General features: G+C 37.2%; 1 long non-coding RNA gene across 2 annotated transcripts; it reads right to left on the reverse strand.

The window, feature by feature from the left end:
• Window positions 1-5,624: 5,624 nt before the first annotated feature.
• On the reverse strand, window positions 5,625-17,769 carry LOC311277773. Of its 2 annotated transcripts, none has more exons than XR_014625317.1 (7): window positions 17,726-17,769; window positions 13,770-13,811; window positions 13,487-13,576; window positions 13,260-13,376; window positions 12,305-12,460; window positions 6,094-6,191; window positions 5,625-5,938 (listed from the first exon to the last, which is right to left on the reverse strand). It is a non-coding gene; the product is annotated as an uncharacterized lncRNA (long non-coding RNA). The 2 variants fall into 2 exon arrangements; XR_014625318.1 differs by having other exon boundaries at window positions 13,256-13,376.
• Window positions 17,770-18,364: the final 595 nt, after the last annotated feature.

Below are 18,364 nucleotides of genomic sequence, written 5' to 3' on the forward strand. Positions count from 1 at the left end.
GAGCACTTCTGCAGGCCAGCTTCTACTGGAATCAGTTAACCGCTGTCCAGCAAGATATCCCAGAGTTCAATGCATGGGGATGGTATCGGGACTCTACGAGCAAGACTTGGGAACCTTACTGGACTAATCTCGGAGACGCCAGTAAAGCCTGCACCATTCTCCTCCACTGTGGCTGCAAGACAGCATGTAGAGGGCACTGTAAGTGCTGTAAAGCTGGAGTTCATTGCACTTCTATATGTGCATGTGAGGGTGCTTGTACAAACAATGATGGTGAAGACAATGAGAGATCCGGTGATTGTGAGTGATAATGATAATTCATGTGAGAGACCATGAGAACTCACTGTTGTTTTTTATGTTATTGCTGTTTTTTGTTATGCTAAGCAAACCTTTAAGAATTTTGGAAAAACTGACTATATTATTATTTTAACAATTTGACATAATATAAATATTGCCTTGTAATAATAATTGTGTCTTATTCTTTCTTATATGATTACACTTTGAAATTTATTCACCTGTGGTAAACTGAAAACCATTTCACTTTTATAAGGAAATGAATCAACATTGAGAATAACCTTCAAAGTTGTGGTAAAAAAAAGGATTTTCAACCACAGTCTTGAAAAGAATACAGGTTCCAGACTTACACAAGCATAAATATAAATATGCCAATGGACTTCCTGTGGTCAATAAACATAAAATAGACACCACATCCTCATTTGTAGCGCATTTGGTTCAAAATTTGTAGTCAAAACCGTTTTTCGGACAGCGGCCATATTGAATTTAGGGAATTTGGGGGGTCCTGATATACCCAATCATAAATGTAAGTATTCCTATGGGTTTCCCATGGTCAAAGAAGGTAAAATAGACATCAAGTTTGTATTTGTATCTCATCTGGCTCAAAAGCTATAGTCGAAACCCTTTCAGGCGGTGGCCATATTGGATTTGGCCGCCATCTTGGTCTCAGGGACCACTGGCTCGGGCGCCCTGGCTAAATCATTTCAGTATCCCCTCAGCTACATCTGTGCCAAATTTGGTGCTTGTAGATGAATTTGCGCGTACAATGGTGTGTAAGGCCCCATACTACAGCCCAAACTGCTTTTTTGGACAGCGGCCATATTGGAATTGGAGGATCGAGGGGTCCAGATATACTGGGTCATAAATATAAACATTCCTATGTGTTTCTCATGATCAATTAAGCTGAAAAACTTATCAAGTTTGTATTTGTAACTCATGTGGTTCAAAAATTAAAGCCGGAACCCTTTTCGGGCGGCGGCCATATTGGATTTGGCCGCCATCTTGGCCCCGAGGGTCACTGGCTCCGGCGCCCTAGCTAAATCATTTCGGTATGACCTGAGCTACATCTGTGCCAAATTTGGCGCTTTTAGATGAATTTGCGCGAAAATACCTATTTATGTGCTTAAGGCCCCCAACTAACAGTAGTGTTCAAAAGTTTAGGGTTGGTAAGATTTTTTTAAATGTTTTTGAAAGAAGTTTCTTTTGCTCTCCAAAGCTGCATTTATTTGATTAAAAATACAATAAAATTGAAATGTTGTGAAATATTATTACAATTTAAAAGAACCGTTTTATTTTTGAATATATATATTAAAATGTAATATATTACTGTGCGATCAAAGCAGAATTTTCAGCATCATTACTCCGTCTTCATAGTCACATGATCCTTCAGAAATCATTCTAATATGCTGATTTGGTGCTCAAGAAACATTTCTGATTATTCTTATCAATGCTTGTTGTGCTGCCTAATATTTTTGTGGAGTTATTTGAAATGGTAATCTTTTGTAATATTATTATTATTAACTTCAAACTTTTGAACGGTAGAGCGCATAACAATACTTTGAAAAAGAAGTGTTACCGTCAGATACATCAACGTGGTCTGGAAGCTGAACCTTAGTTTCCACATTTTCTCATTAGATATGTTGTATTTTGATTGAAGTTAATTCGAGGCAAGACTGTTTAGTGTTGTGTAGGAGTTAGTGCTTGAACTTTTTCTAGTTTTGATGGACAGTAAGTTTGAAGGCAATCACGGTTTATGGTGAAGAGACTATAAAAAAAATCCTAATAGCAATATTTTGTCAAACATAGATGTCAAACATCGATGGCCTTTATAAGGTAATTGTTCCTAAAATGGAAGCACGTTAACTTTATAATAGAAAAAAGCAGCAGAGGTTTTAAACTTTGCTCACACTCCATATAATGTTATGGCAACATTCTTAGATCACTCAAGTGTTACTGTATGGAAATATGAGGCATCATGTGATATGAACATCATGCAAGCACACAGATGCTTGTTGAAGATCGAGGTAATTATGGCTATGACATCTGGATAAAACAATCCTCCATATTTACATTGAAGGAGGGACCCGTGCCATATAAAGACCAGAATATCATAGAGACTCGAGGACGCTGTTGATTTATGCGACCACTGAGCAATGACACAAAATAATGCAGAATTCAAATTTCATAAGGAAATTAAGTTAAAAATGCATTGAAATTTGTACAGCTAATTAAAAAAAATAATAATAATTAAAAAGCATTAATGTTTGAAGGTTTATAGGCCTTATGGACAGTGGACAGACGGGCGGACAGATGGAAGGACAAACAGAGCGAATGATAAATAGACAGGTGGAACGATAGTGTGAAATAATACCAGTCAGATGAATACATTTTGTGTGCATGTTCTTGTAGTCCAGGCGGTACAAGTCTGATGAGACTCAACACAAACTCAGTAAGGCTCCGTCACACACTCTGCTCGGGTCACTGCTGTTGCCCACAGCAACGACAGGCAGCAAAACACACCTCGAAAACCTGCACTGTCAAGCAGTCACATCTGAAAGCAGAGAGGTGGACTGACTTACAGAACTATTCCACAGCTCAGTGCTCCAACACACACACACACACACACACACACACACACACACACAGAGTGCTCCAACACATACATACACACAGAGTGCTCCAACACATACATACACACACACACACACACACACACACACACACACACACACACACACACACACACAGTGCTCCAACATACACGCGCACACACACACACACACACAGAGAGTGCTCCAACATATACACACACCCAGTGCTCCAACACATACATACATACATACACACACACACACACACACACCCAGTGCTCCAACACACACTCTCACAGTGCTCCAACATACACACACAGTGCACCAACACATACATACACACACACACACCCAGTGCTCCAACACACACACACACACACACACACACACACACACACAGCTCCAACATATAGGCACACCCAGTGCTCCAACACATACATACACACACACACACACACACACACACACACACACACACACACACACACACACACCCAGTGCTCCAACACACACTCTCACAGTGCTCCAACACACACACACACACACACAGTGCTCCAACATACACACACACAGTGCTCCAACACATACATACATACACACACACATCCAGTACTCCAACACACACACTCACAGTGCTCCAACATACACACGCACACACACACACACACACAGAGTGCTCCAACATATGCACACACCCAGTGCTCCAACACATACATATACACATACACACAGTGCTCCAACACACACTCTCACAGTGCTCCAACATACACACACACACAGTGCTCCAACACATACATACATACACACACACACACACACACACCCAGTGCTCCAACACACACACACACACACACACACACACACAGTGTTCCAATAAACACAATCATCAGATTTGCACAGACACGTTTCATCTTCAGAGAAAAAAAGAATGTAATTGTGACCATGTACGTTTACATTTATTCATTTAACAAACTGTTTTATGCAGAGACTAACAAATGAGGAATATAACAATCGATCATCTAAGGATGCAATATCTTAATATTAAGACTATTTCTAATAATTTCAACTTTATTTCTCATGATTGCAACTTTAATTCTCGTACACATTACATCTATCAATGTGACTTCAAATCACAACTGCAACTTTATTTCTTATTTTAATCTCACAATTGTGGTTTTATTTATTTTTTAGCAATCAGACTTAAAATATCCGTCTAATGGACAAAAAAAATCTCACAGACTTACATTGAAGGAATAACACCCTAGCAACTGCATAGTGCATAGCAATGAACTCAGCATCGTGGCGACTGCATAGCAACACCCTGGCAACCACCTTCGCACCTGCTCCCACATTTTCTTCAGAACTGATGGTCTTGTAACCCAGCAAATGTTGTTTTTGCAATATGAAACAGATTCACATATTTATAAAGAAGAAGCTGCCGCATAAAATAACAAATGAATTAAATGTATCTTGTCACAGCAAACTACATGATGGTGCTCTGACCCAACAGAAGTTCAACCTACATGCAACAGGGACATGGACGTGACTGATGGTCTCAGTAACTGTTAGGAAATGTTATTGAGACTATAATAAGTGTTAAGGCAGACATTAACACAAGTATATATTTGGTTTAAAAATGCTGTAAGGCAAGTGGTCATCATAACTCAGGCCAACTGTCTTGAAGATATAGTCCATTTTGCAGACACCTGCAGGTTCACATGGCTGTCAATCACTCCCTGACCCCCAGGAGAGGCTGACAGCGGGAGAGGGGTGCGATCGATCACTCCAACTGATACAGAGTAATTAGCTAAATCACTGGAATCAAAATGACTATTGAACGAGTGTGTATCTGTCTGACCACAGAAAAAGCATGAGAGTCTTTAAAACACCTCACACCAAGAGACAGGCTGTCAGATGCAATCGGTCAGTCTCTAGATTTCCTGCTTTCTGTTTTTATTTGATTACTAGACGGAGTCGGAAGAGTAGCTTATGAATCTAAGACCTCGTTCTGTTGTTGGTCTCGGGACGGCCAATGAGTCCTGCTTGAATTCTGATGAATTCATCGTACTGCGTGTTTAATGTACTTCTGCGTTTACTCAGTGCAACTTACAGTAGTGTTTAGTTTGCACAATTTCACAAAAAGCAGCACAATTGTTTTCAACAGTTTCTTGAGCAGCAAATCAGCATATTATAATGATTTCTGAAAGATCATGTGACACTGAAGACTGGAGTAATGATGCTGAAAACTCAGCTTTGATCAAATTTTTTTAAATGTCACAATAGTACTGTATATTTGGTGAGCATAAGGCTATTTTCAAAAACATTTAAATCGTGTGTGTGTGTAAATATATATATATATATATATATATATATATATATATATATATATATATATATATATATATATATATATATATATATATATGCCATTATACCATGCAACAGACACATAACGCATCATTTTAAAGAGTCACAATATGACAGATTAATGTAAAACAAACTCATTACAGACTCCACAGACACAAAATGGGCCTGTTAGTACTTTGTCCATCAAGTTTTCTTTCAGTCCACTCCAGCAGTTAACTCAGTAGTACACAAAAATTACCCTCACCCACCGAGAGACCGTGTGTAGTCAGCCATTACTGTTAAACTAAAAAAGCCAGGCTCCATCTCCGTACCCCCCGCGTACCCCATCTCTAAACGACATCAGAGGCGGTGAGAGACACACAGGCAGTAATGAAGCGCGTGTCATGTGGAGATGTAATTACCTCACTCTCCTGCTGGGTGTGCACTTCCTGGGTGAGAGGAAAGATGAATCGCCAAAGTGGGAAAGCGCTGAACCCTCAAAAGTTGAATTCACCCAGCGCAGCACCCCCCCTCCCCCCCTCCCCGTCCTGCTGGCTGCTTTGGGGAGGGGAATGGTTTGGGCAGGCATTTAGCTAGCTGATAAATGATGAGTGTAGTTTTTGGTGCTCAGGATCCAGGAGATGTGTTTGTTCTGTACTCCTCCGTTTATATGCGTGTGTGTGTGTGTGTGCGCACACTCAAACTGGATGCTGGGAGTTATTGAGTCACAGCATATGGCACAAAAAAAAAGGGGGGGGGGGGGTGTAGAGGGAAGGGAGAAGGGAACAGGTGTCAAAGGACAGCAAAAAATTGAAAAAGATAAGTGGAAGCAAAGAAAATGATGGGAAATAAACATGAGATTTACCACGTTTCCACCGAAATGGTGCAGATGACAGCATCCTCTCTCAAAACTGGCCAACTCTCTTCTGACTTGTGATGGCGTAGCCGAATTTACTCTACAATCTGTCCATTAACAAATATAGCACATAATTACCAGAACATAATTATCATATATCAAAGCAGAGAAGTAGAGAAGGTACAAAGATGTCCATTTGAAGGTATAAATTATGCAAATTTTTATATTAAAATAGTATTTTATATTTTTAAATATTATCTTGTATATAGTTTGTAATTTTTTTGTTATATGAATTAAGCATAATATTTTAAATATTATTTTAAAATGATATTTTAAAATACAAATATATATTAAAAAAAAATCACATTTACATAATTTTAATATACATTTTCAATATACAGTATATACAGTATATACATGTATATATATATATATATAGATAGTAAAATATAAATGTAAAAATTCTAATCAATGTTTAAAAAATAGAACTATTGTCACGTTGTACCTTTTCTACCCTTTTATATTTTAATTATATGTAAATGTAATATTTTTTTAATTATTTAAAAATGTAAATGAAAAATATATTTAATAATTACATATACACTACCATTCAAAAATTTAGTTATTTATCAACTATGCATTAAATTGATCTTGAAAAAAAGTATCATGCACGGCTTCCACAAAAATATTGCGCAGCACAACTGTTTTCAACATAATAATAATAATAATATAAGAATAATAGAAAAATAATAAGCAATGTTTATTAAGCATCAAATTAGCATATCAGAATGATTTCTGAAGGATCATGTGACACTGAAGACTGGAGTAATGATGCTGAAAATTCAGCTTTGCATCACAGGAATAATATAATAATATTAATAATTATAAAAAATAATAATTTTACAATTATTAACAAAGAAAACAGTTATTTTATTTGTAATAATATTTCACAATATTACTGTTTTTACTGTATTTCTGATCAAATAAATGCAGCCTTGGTGATCTAATCTTACTGATGCCATATTTTTGAACGCTAGTGTCATAATGCATAATGCATAGTGACATAATGCAAAAAATAGCAAATGCATATGCTATTTGTGAATAAATTCTAAGCAATATTAAAGTTTTGCAGCATGGCTTGAAGTGTCAGTTGTCCAAGAGTACTATCTATGTTCATTTTGCTTTGTAAACCATACTTGGTGATGACATCAGATAGTAAACCACCAAGTTTAAGGCCCGATGCAGAGTCAGAACCACTTCTGTTTGTGGCAGAAATGTACAGAATGGCTCCAAATTGAGTGCTGGCTCCTGCAAAAAGGGGTAAAAGAGAAAGAGAGAAAAGAAGATGGATAAAAGAGAAGTGTAGAAACAGAAAAAGAAAAAGAGAGAGCGCAGGTGCGGGGGGGGTTATCGGGCCAGTGGGTGGAGATCAATTTCCCAACAGCCTATCAGTCAAACAGCTCTACACTATTCTGCTGATTGCACACTTTCAGCTCAAGTCAACCGATTTCCAAGTGTGTGTGTGTGTGTGTGTGTGTGTGTGTGTGCGCCGGGCACTCATAACTACAGGTCTGGAGCGAGCGAGGATCTGTCACGATGCTTTATTTCCTGAGGTGCTTAGTGAGGACGGCCAAGAAAGGGACAGTGTGAGAGAAGAGAGAGAGAGAGAGAGAGAGAGAGAGAGAGAGAGAGAGAGAGAGAGAGAGAGAGAGAGAGCGCTCTCAGGTGAGGGTAACCCGGTCCGCCACCGTTCGCTCTGGGAGAGGGAGGTGGCAGAAAGCCGGTTGTGTCAATGCATTATGCATTAGAGTCTGCGCTCGACTGACAGCCCCTCTGCCGCCCTCGGCTCTAACAGGGCCGCCGCTAATCAAAGACGACACATCCCAATGTCCAGACACACACACACACAAATTTACTAATCAAAAAGTGTATTTCCTAGAGGCTGTCTCCCAGGAGAAATCCGGCGGGGAGAAATTGGAATAATTTATTAGCTTACAAGTTTTGGTTGACAGTTAGCCCGGGGCTATTTATCTCAGTAATAGAGAACGTCTCCAATGTGGCAAAATTGACCAAATCAAACAGCTTTGATCAGAAAATGAATCTGGCAAGCTTGTCTGTCTTCACGCACCCCTCAAGAAAAGCGGGAAACAAACAAATCCAGAAAAAAAGAGAAGGAAGACAGGGAGGGAGAGAGAGAGATACAGACAGAGAGAGGCTATTTAAAACAGATTTTCAAAGGGAAAAAAAACGTCACAGATGATAAACAGCGAGTTAAATACATTCTACGACAAGAAAGAATACGCGGTGGTGCCGTGACCCGGCTATATTTATTTCAACCAGTCATTTAGTTAGACTTGCTCATTAGGAGGGTATTTTTACATGTAACTGGTGACTTTAATCAACGTGAAAACACTTTAGTCAGGACTGCGTTCGCAAGAGAGCTTTTTTACATGAGGTCGATCGCATATCTCTAACTGTTGAAGTTGAAGTTCTGAATAAATATTAATACAGTGGCTCGTTTTAAAGGATGTCCACGAACCGTTCGGACAGAAAACAGCATGTGACAACCTTCAGACACGCGCCACAGGCTTCACTTGTGAGGGACGCGCGGAGCAAAGGGGAACAAATTCGGGTCGAGCACCACAACAAACCGCCATGGCAACTGCTTTTGACAACATCACACCCGGCCTCTATACACGGCAGACAGACACGCTCATTTGCGCGGGAGATTGACGGTTCAAAGGGTCTTGATTTTGACACTGAAAAGGAACAAATATTCTCACATGTTGATCTAGTTTAATTAGAGCTGCGTGCTTTGATGCATGCTTGTCAGGGGCTGCTTGATGTAGCATCAAGTGAAGTTAAATGCGTCTCACTCAAGATGACACAACGCAAGAGAAGTTTGTGTAGGCCGACTGTCGCGCAACGTTCAAACAACCTTCAAGCGAAGACGCTTCATCTCTGTTTGACATTGCTCACATTGTTCCAAACATCGTTTTCTTAAAATCTGGAACAACGATGTCCTATATTCACTCTTAAGAATAAAGGTTCTTCAGTGGTTTTCAGCTTTAGCAATTTTCAATTATAACTAATTATAATAGAGAACGTCTCCAATGTGGTAAAATCGCCCAAATCTCGCCCAAAAATTGAGGGAGAGAGAGAGACAGGTGAAGAGCGCTTATATAAAACAGATTCACACATTTTCAAAGAAAAAAAAAAAAACATCACAGATAATAACCAGTGAGTTAAATGCATTTTATGAAGACAAAGAATACGCGGTGGTGCCGTGACCCGGCTATATTTATTTCTACCTGTCATTCTACCTTGCTCATCTGGAGGATATTTTTACATGTAACTGATTACTTTAATGAATGTAAAATCACTTTAGTCAGGACTGAGTTCGCACGCGAGCCTTTTTATACACGGCTGATCACAAATCTCTCATGTTGTTGAAGTTTTGTAATAATGTTCACTCTTAAAATAAAGGTTCTCCTGTGGATTTTAGCTATAGCAATTTTTTATTATAATCAAACCCTTTATTTTTAATAGTATGACACAATGCACACTTTATTATCGCTACAACAAAATTCAGTTACACTTTATTTTAAGGTGTCATTGTTACAGTGTAATCATATATTTAAGTACTGAGTAATATTAAGCAACTCTATGTACTTACTATAGGTTTGGTTGAGGGTTAGTTGCATGTAATTATGCATAATTTACTGTTATTACTACGGTAAGTACATGTAACATATGTAACAAGGACACTGTAAAATAGTGTTACCCAAAATTCCTTATACTCATCATTATATATTGTCAAATAACGTTATAAAGTTCATTTCTACGTATAATTAGTAAACTGATCATCAAAGCACTTAAAGAATGCACATTTTAACTCAAAAGCTATCATCATGCACAACCGTTCAAAAGCGTGTGGAAGATTTTTTGGTAACACTTTAGTTAAGGGTTGAATTCTCACTATTAACTAGTTGCTTATTAGCATGCATATTACTAGGATAATGGCTGTTTATTAGTACTTATAAAGCGCATATTAATGCCTTATTCTACATGACCATATTCTACATCCCTTAATGCTACTACCCATTACCTAAACTTAACAACTACCTTAAAAACTATTAATAAACAGTAATTAGGAGTTTATTGAGGCACAAGTTGTAGTTAATAGTTAGTTAATAGTAAGAATTGGACCCTAATCTAAAGATTGTTTTATTTTTTTGTAAGACGTCTCTTATGCTCACTCACAGAGGCTGCATTTATTTGTTTAAAAAATACAGTAAAAACAGTAATACTGTGAAATATTATGACAGTTTAATATACCGGTTTTCTATTTGAATATATTTAATGTAATTTATTTCTGTGATCTAAACCGAATTTTCAGCATCATTCCTCCAGTCTTCAGTGTCACATGATCCTTCAGAAATCATTCTAATATGCTGATTTGCTGCTCAAGAAACATTTCTGATGATTATCAATGTTGAACATTTTTTTGGGTGGGAAACATACATTTTTTTCAGGATTCTTTGAATAGGAAGTTCAAAACGACAGCACTACTTTTTCAACAATATAAATGTCTTTACTGAATAAATGTATTAATTTCTTTAAAAAAATATATATTACTGACCCAAACTTTTGAACAATATGCATGCAGAAAACTCGTTTATGAGTGCGGTTCATTACAGGCCCCTCACGCCGCCAGCAGAGTGAAATTTTTCACCTTGTGCAGACTGCTTTTTAAACTACATTTGGACTCGTGCCGACAATTACCTCCTCAAAGTCTCTAAAGTACCAAAGCTCTGCCTAATTAGTATGCATTATCAATTAACGGCCTTAATAGGCGGCAGATTGATCACATCCCCCTGTTTCAGGGGCCGAACAGAGGCGAAAGCTGGAATGAAAATTTCCTCAACCGCTCTCACTCACGAACAGCAACAAAAACATCCATGATATAAAACAACTCAACTGCTGCTAAACACGACTGCAACACCCAATAAAGTACATCAGGAAACTCTCATAGAGTTATTTTTAAGTTTAAGTTTTAAAAAAACAAACAATATTTATATTTCATTTCGGCTTTATTTCAATTAACAAAAACGTTTTTATTAATTTTTATTAGTTTTATTATTAGTCCTGTCAGGAACTACAACAGTAGGCCTACTACTAAAAGTATTATTATTATAATTATTATTACATATACATTTATTAATTTAGCAGACACTTATCCAAAGTGACTAACAATTAATAATAATAATAATAATAATTAGTGCAATTATTAGCATCTAACATAAAAGCTTTTGTTTACATAATATATGTCTGTATGTATGTGTGTATATATATATATATATATATATATATGTATACATGTATGTCTCTGTGTATGTGTATATACAGACAAATATTTATACATATATATGCATATATACACAGAAGCACACACACATATATACTGTATATATATATATATATATATATATATATATAAATAAATTAATATAATATAATATAATATAATATAATATAATATAATATATAATATATATATATATACACATATGTACATACACACACGTATATATTATGTAAACAAAAACGTTTATGTTAGATGTGATTAATCGCGATTAATCAGTTTGACAGCAATAATAATAATAAACCTCTGCTGAAAAAATATACAGCTTAAACCTGCCTAAAGTGGTTTTCTGGTTTAGCTGGTCTTCCAATCTGGCCAAGCTGGTTTTACTGGTCTGCCAGATGGTGTTTGCCTTGCCAGCTGAGAAGTGCTCAAAACCTCTCTAAAACCATCCAAACAGACCAGTATAACCAGTGAACATTGCAAGACCAGCAAACCACCTAAGATACATTTAAATGGCTGATAACAACTACAATGAATGAATGGATGGATGGATGGATGAATGAATGAATGAATGAATGAATGAATGAATGAATGAATGAATGAATGAATGAATGAATGAATGAATGAATGGATGAATGGATGAATGGATGAATGAATGCGGTCTGAAACACTTCAATGAGAGCGGTATTAAACGCACACTCAACTAAAATCACGTTTGATCCAAAGTGCGGCCATTCATCAGCCAAATGAGACTCATGTTTCCAGCATACATTCATTTTCAAGACATTGTTTAATTGCGCTGTTTTACATAAAAGTCGCTGAGTGGAGGAAGAGTGTGTGATTTTCACTTACTCTCACCAAACTGTGTCCTCGTTCATCACTCGCACTCATCAGAACTCTCATGGAGAGCCGTTTCCATTAGAAGAAACAACAAAATGTTGTTGATGCTGTGTGGTGTTGGTGAAGATTGATTGACTGATGCATTGATGGAAACCATTCAGGGAAGATCTGGAAGCAAAAGACAATAGAAATGTGACATCCTGAAATTAAGCAAGTCTGCAGGAATACAAGAAATAGCTCTTTACTCATTCTCTTCTGAACATCATAGAAAAATTACACCGTTACCAAACATACGTAAATGAGCCTACTATACAGAAAATATGAATTTATAAATAAATTAATATTCTGCGAAATGTAAAGCCATTACAATGCACGCATTTTAGCTGCAGGTACCAATCATGACCAAGTCTTCATTACCCACTAATATTTGATTAATTTTAGACTTATTTTTCATCTACACTCTGTGGCCTACATTATGCTACATAATATGCAGGTCAATATTGCGAGTTACTGAGATTGCCACTGGCCATTAAATTAAAGTTTGACAAATGACGCTCTCACTGCACAAATTTTCAGCAAAAACAACTTTGGCCACCAGTTTGAGCATGTTTGGAATGGAGATTTCAAGCTCATTTTTAGCACATCAAACATCCTTATTTGCCATCGACCCATATGCAAAACAATATTTACAATAATATTTACAACCATTTGTTTTCTAAAGGGGTTTAAAGGCCGTTGGAGGGTGTCGAGATGTAGGTCTACCTCCACCGCCCTGTTTGAGCTTGCAAAGTTTTAATCTGTATAAATGAATGCATTAAATTGTTTGCTTATTTGAATAAACACCGATACAAATCATTAGATGAATTACTTGGCCTGCTGATTACAACTTATGCATCAAAATGCACTTAATTTTCATTAGGAGGTATAAAATTAGATGATTATTATATTAATTAAGATGATTACAAACAATTATCCTTCCCGAGCACCCGCGGTCCTGCAAACTAGGTCAGCGTGATGATGTATTATTCCTGCACGGAGCCGTTTCTCCCGGCCTTCTTTCAGCTCGGAAATCCAGAATAAAGGCCTGGAAGGGCAAGTAAAACGCATGGTCAGAAATTTCTTTGTTTCAGACGTCGTAGGGCTACTGGTGTTGGGTTTTTTTTAAACGCAGGAACAGGGAGCTGAATCCATTACCTGGCTATAGGGCCGCAGACACGCGTCTGATGTCCGAGTAGTTCACGCCGCGTAATACACCGGGCAGAATGTGCTGAGAATTCGGGGAAACTGTGGAATTGAAGAGTCACAAATAATAAGCGTCACCGGGACAGTGACCGGAGAGAATGGCCTTCCTTTACGTCTCTGAGAGCGAGCAATCTAGCTCCAGAGAAAACAATAGCACCATACTCACTCGCCATGACTTAAATGACAAAAGAGCATGCAAATTAGGTTAGGATGGAGATCAAACGCATAAACTCACCTCATATAAGTCAGATACCTTGTGCAGAGAATCAACTGCAAGCTGCAAGATATAAGGTAAAAGACAGCAAACATTTATAGGCCTGTGTGTATAGAGTGTAAAATGATTGAAGTCACCCTGTTTCTGCCAAAATACCAGGTACTGTCATTGTTATACTGTAAGAAGTTTTCCTTTCGTTTAATTTCCTTCTTTTATCTCAATTCTCGTCTGTAAAATACTTTGTATAGCCAATTTTCATTTGTTTGCTGACTAAAAAGCAACATGTCCTATTCAACCAATAAACTGAAATAATTACTGCAGGCTGTTTAGAAAATTATGTTAAGTTGTCATTACATAAAGTATATATATGAGTCTTAACGTAAAAAGAAAAACAGTGCAATATTTTCACTGAAAAGAAAGCATATCCAAATAAGCAAAGATAATAAGTGCATCTTGATCTTTTAAGACACAACCCTTAATTACAGTATAAAAATACAAAACTATCATTCATAGACTCCACAACAAATAACTAATAGTAATAGCAAAATCAACTACAATGACAAATAAAGTCAGAAAAAAAGCTAAATAATTATCCTGTAACAATAATATTTCATGCTGTAATGCATGCTGGGAGCTCACACACCTTTGGAAAAAAAACAGCAACATTGATCATTTTGAAAGAATGTAAATGAACTCATTTAGTCAAGATGGGACAACATTTGGTGGACTATTTAGTTATTCTAAAATGTGTTTTTACATAAAAAGTCATTCATATTTATTAGGCCTATCTGTGACTTTACAATGCTGGTATTTATGAAATGGATAAAATGCGATTGGTTATTTATTTATTTATTTATTTATTTATTTTGTACAGTGAAGTTACAACCGTTTCATTTTAGTATGGTATTTTGGCAGAGACTAAGCTTACCAGGGTACATTTCTGAGCCATCTCTGATGTTTCCTAAAGCAAGACCACAAAACCCACTGCAAACCCCACACCTATGCGCGCGCTCGAGCCTGTAGCTGCATTTCAAGCCTGTTCTCGGCACGCTGATGTATATTTCATTGTCCACGGCTTAATTTTGATTTATCGTCCGTCCATAAATTAGAAAAATATGTTTTAGAATTCCATCTTGCGGAAAAGCTGCGCGTGATGCCGGGGGATTGGACGATATTTAAGATGTCAGAGATACATATTGGATTAGCGCGCTTTGTTCGCGCGCCATAGCAGGTGTTTAATCACGGCTGATGCGCGCGCTGAAATGCGTTAGGACAGGAACGGGAGCCGCGTTCCCCGGGACTGCGATAAATCACAGCCGAAAGCAACTAACAATCCCCCTCCCCACCTACACACACACACACACTTCCAAAAAGCATAAAGCCAATCCTAAAGGCGCGCGTGCACGTCACTGAGGGCAGCAGTCACATAAACGCATTTAATCTCGAAATGTTAATCGGTCTTTAAAGTGTTTAAACTTAATTTTTTACCTCACAACCGAGCGAGTGCGAGTTATTCAGTAGCCTACCTCTGAGAGGGTCCACTTTTTCTGAGAATTCTGTCAGTATTTTATTTTTATTTTTTAGATTCGTCTCGCGCAACCATGTTTGGCGCCCTCAGCATCCAAACGTTAACTATAGCCAACAATAGGCCTCTACTTGTTTGCATTGCAGCCTATAAGGACTTAGCTCTATGATAATTGCACAAAATCTAATTGTAGCCTATGTAAATATTAATTTAGCCATTCTACTGTTAAGCCTAAAACAACTTATGAAATATTTTCACAAATATACAGTAGGCTACTACAAGAAACCAACAATATGGAAACAAATACTGATTAAAGGACACAAAAGATAAGATTTTCACTGTATACCCCAACATTTATACGCACAGTTGTAATTGCTGCCTTACTGAACTTAAGTTTGATTATTGCCTTCAATTTGTAAGTCAAACTAAAGTTAGAACCTGCAGTTCATTACACTTTTTGACTATTTTGAATATAATTGTGATGAGGAATTCAAGTTGATATTCTGAAAAATCATATAGCCTATTCAGGTACAAAATGAGATAGCTGTGACAATTTAAAAAGTTAAATGGATTGAAACAAGGATATTATAACAATGAAAACATTGCATGACATGAGTGTGTGTGTGTGTGTGTGTGTGTGTGTGAGTGTGAGTGAGAGAGAGAGAGAGAGAGAGAGAGAGAGAGAGAGAGAGAGAGAGAGAGGCGGGACAACGTTTAGGAGAGCAAACATTTTCAAGGTCATCCGGTGAACTGGAACGAGCTCAGAGAGATGCATGGCGAAAACGGCGCGTTTTGACACGAGCGCGAGGTTTGATTAAAAGGTAAAGTAATGGGTTTAAACACACGCCACGCGCGTGGCGCGCCAGACTCTGTTGGCTTTTCGCAAATTACTTAACGGTGCAGTGATGGAAATAAGATTGTAATGTTTGGTAATGGAAAAGAAAGCCCCATATTCTTTTTCTAGCCTTCTTGTTTTCTGACATACACAAAATAAATTACCCAGGCTAATAGGCATGGCGCGTGGAATTTTTTTCCCCCGCACCTTCTGAGGGAATTCAAACGTGTTCCTAGCGGTTTCATTTTACATTCGTTATCTCACGCAATATTGGTTGGAATGATGAAACATCAAACACCTAATGTAACATTAACAGTACTGACTGCTGAGACAAATAGCTCACACACACAAAAAAAAAAAGCCCCAAAAGTAACTCAACCTTGAACATAGTGGCTCGCTGCCTGCGCGCGCCTGGCCTTAAAATATGCCTAATAGTGAAAACCAGGGGCAAGAAAACAGCCATCACAAACTGGAACAAATGGGGTTTTGCAAAACACAAACAAAGATGATTTAAAGTGCTTCACAAATACGTGCACGTGTTAGTTAATACAACCCACAACTAATCATGCATCCGTGCGCATGGGAAAGGCGTCATGCAGACCCGCAAAATCACGCAAACCCGCACACAATCAACCCGCCACGCAAAAGACGCAATTTGCAAACGCATGACTTTGCGTGCATTTTGGCTAATTATTAGGCAAAAACCTGTAGGGTAATGAGGGAAGATGCCCTCCTTAATAACAATGTGCATTTACTTTTAAATTGTTATTTAGGTATAGCTAAGTTTAGCATGTGCAGGATTATTATGCATCAGCCAATGTGTTATAAATAGAAACGTTTGCTTATTAGTTGTTATACAAAATGTAAAATTACTCAGAGGCCATTACCATATGAGGCCATTATGACAGACAAAGCAGAATCCCAGTAAAAGAGATTTATCTAAAAGGTCAAATTATTCTGCGACTTATATAGGCATATGGATATTTCAATATTTAATTGCCCATATTTTAATTGAAGATATGCCACGAATGCAAATTGAATAATTTCACTCAACTAACCCATAGGTTTTAATGAAAGCGAAGATGTCTGAAATGTACATTTAATTCATGGAATACTGAATAATAACCCCATTAATTAAAATAATGATTAAAAAAAGATTCAAGTGATGATAAAAAATAAAATCACACTAGAAACAACATGCCACTTGAGGCCTTCACTTGAAGGGGGGGCATCTTACCTCATGGGTCTAATTTTATCTTTTTACTTCAAAATAAAAACTATAACTTTTACTCCTCAAATCCAAACACATTAATATGTCCACAAATCCCTCAACACAAAAAACATAATACAGTATCAGAGCACTGTTGTCCATGAGACACAAAATTAGATCAATTAACCTCAGAACGGTTTCGGCTGACTAAATCTGACAAATGTTGATATTCAGATAAAATGACAAAATTATTTATCAAAAGTGCTGAGATGAGATTTTGTGTCATCTATGGTCAGGAGACAAAAAAATTAAAGTTACTTATAGCATATAAGGGCTAGTTGTCACACTTTCTACTTTCTACAGTGAAAATGTATCAGAGTGGGTTTATGTATAGACACATTACATACCTTAAAGCCTTCTAAACATTTCCACCATAGTTGCCCTGGAAAAAAAGATTGTTTATTAAACACGCGCTGACCAATAACAATGCATGCTGTCACATTATGAACCTGTCTTGAAATAGCATAAAGTAACAATTGCCAACAGATTGGCTATTGCAATTATTAAATGCACATAATGACAACATTTAGAACTTGTTCTGAGAACACAGTTCAACCTTCATTATAGATATGTTTTACATGTTGGTTTAAAGTGGTTATTTATTTATTTATTTATTTATCAAACATTATATATTACTTCATTATAATATACTGACTTTCTATCTATCTATCTATCTATCTATCTATCTATCTATCTATCTATCTATCTATCTATCTATCTATCTATCTATCTATCTATCTATCTATCTATCTATCTATCTATCTATCTATCCATCCATCCATCCATCCATCCATCCATCCATCCATCCATCCATCCATCCATCCATCCATCCATCCATCCATCCATCCATCCATCCATCCATCCATCCATCCATCCATCCATCCATCCATCCATCCATCCATCCATCCATCCATCCATCCATCCATCCATCCATCCATCCACATTATAACATTATGGTGTAGGAAATTGTAGAGGATACCATGCAC

Source organism: Rutilus rutilus, assembly GCF_951802725.1.
Source record: "Rutilus rutilus genome assembly, chromosome: 18".
NCBI lineage: Eukaryota > Metazoa > Chordata > Actinopteri > Cypriniformes > Leuciscidae > Rutilus > Rutilus rutilus.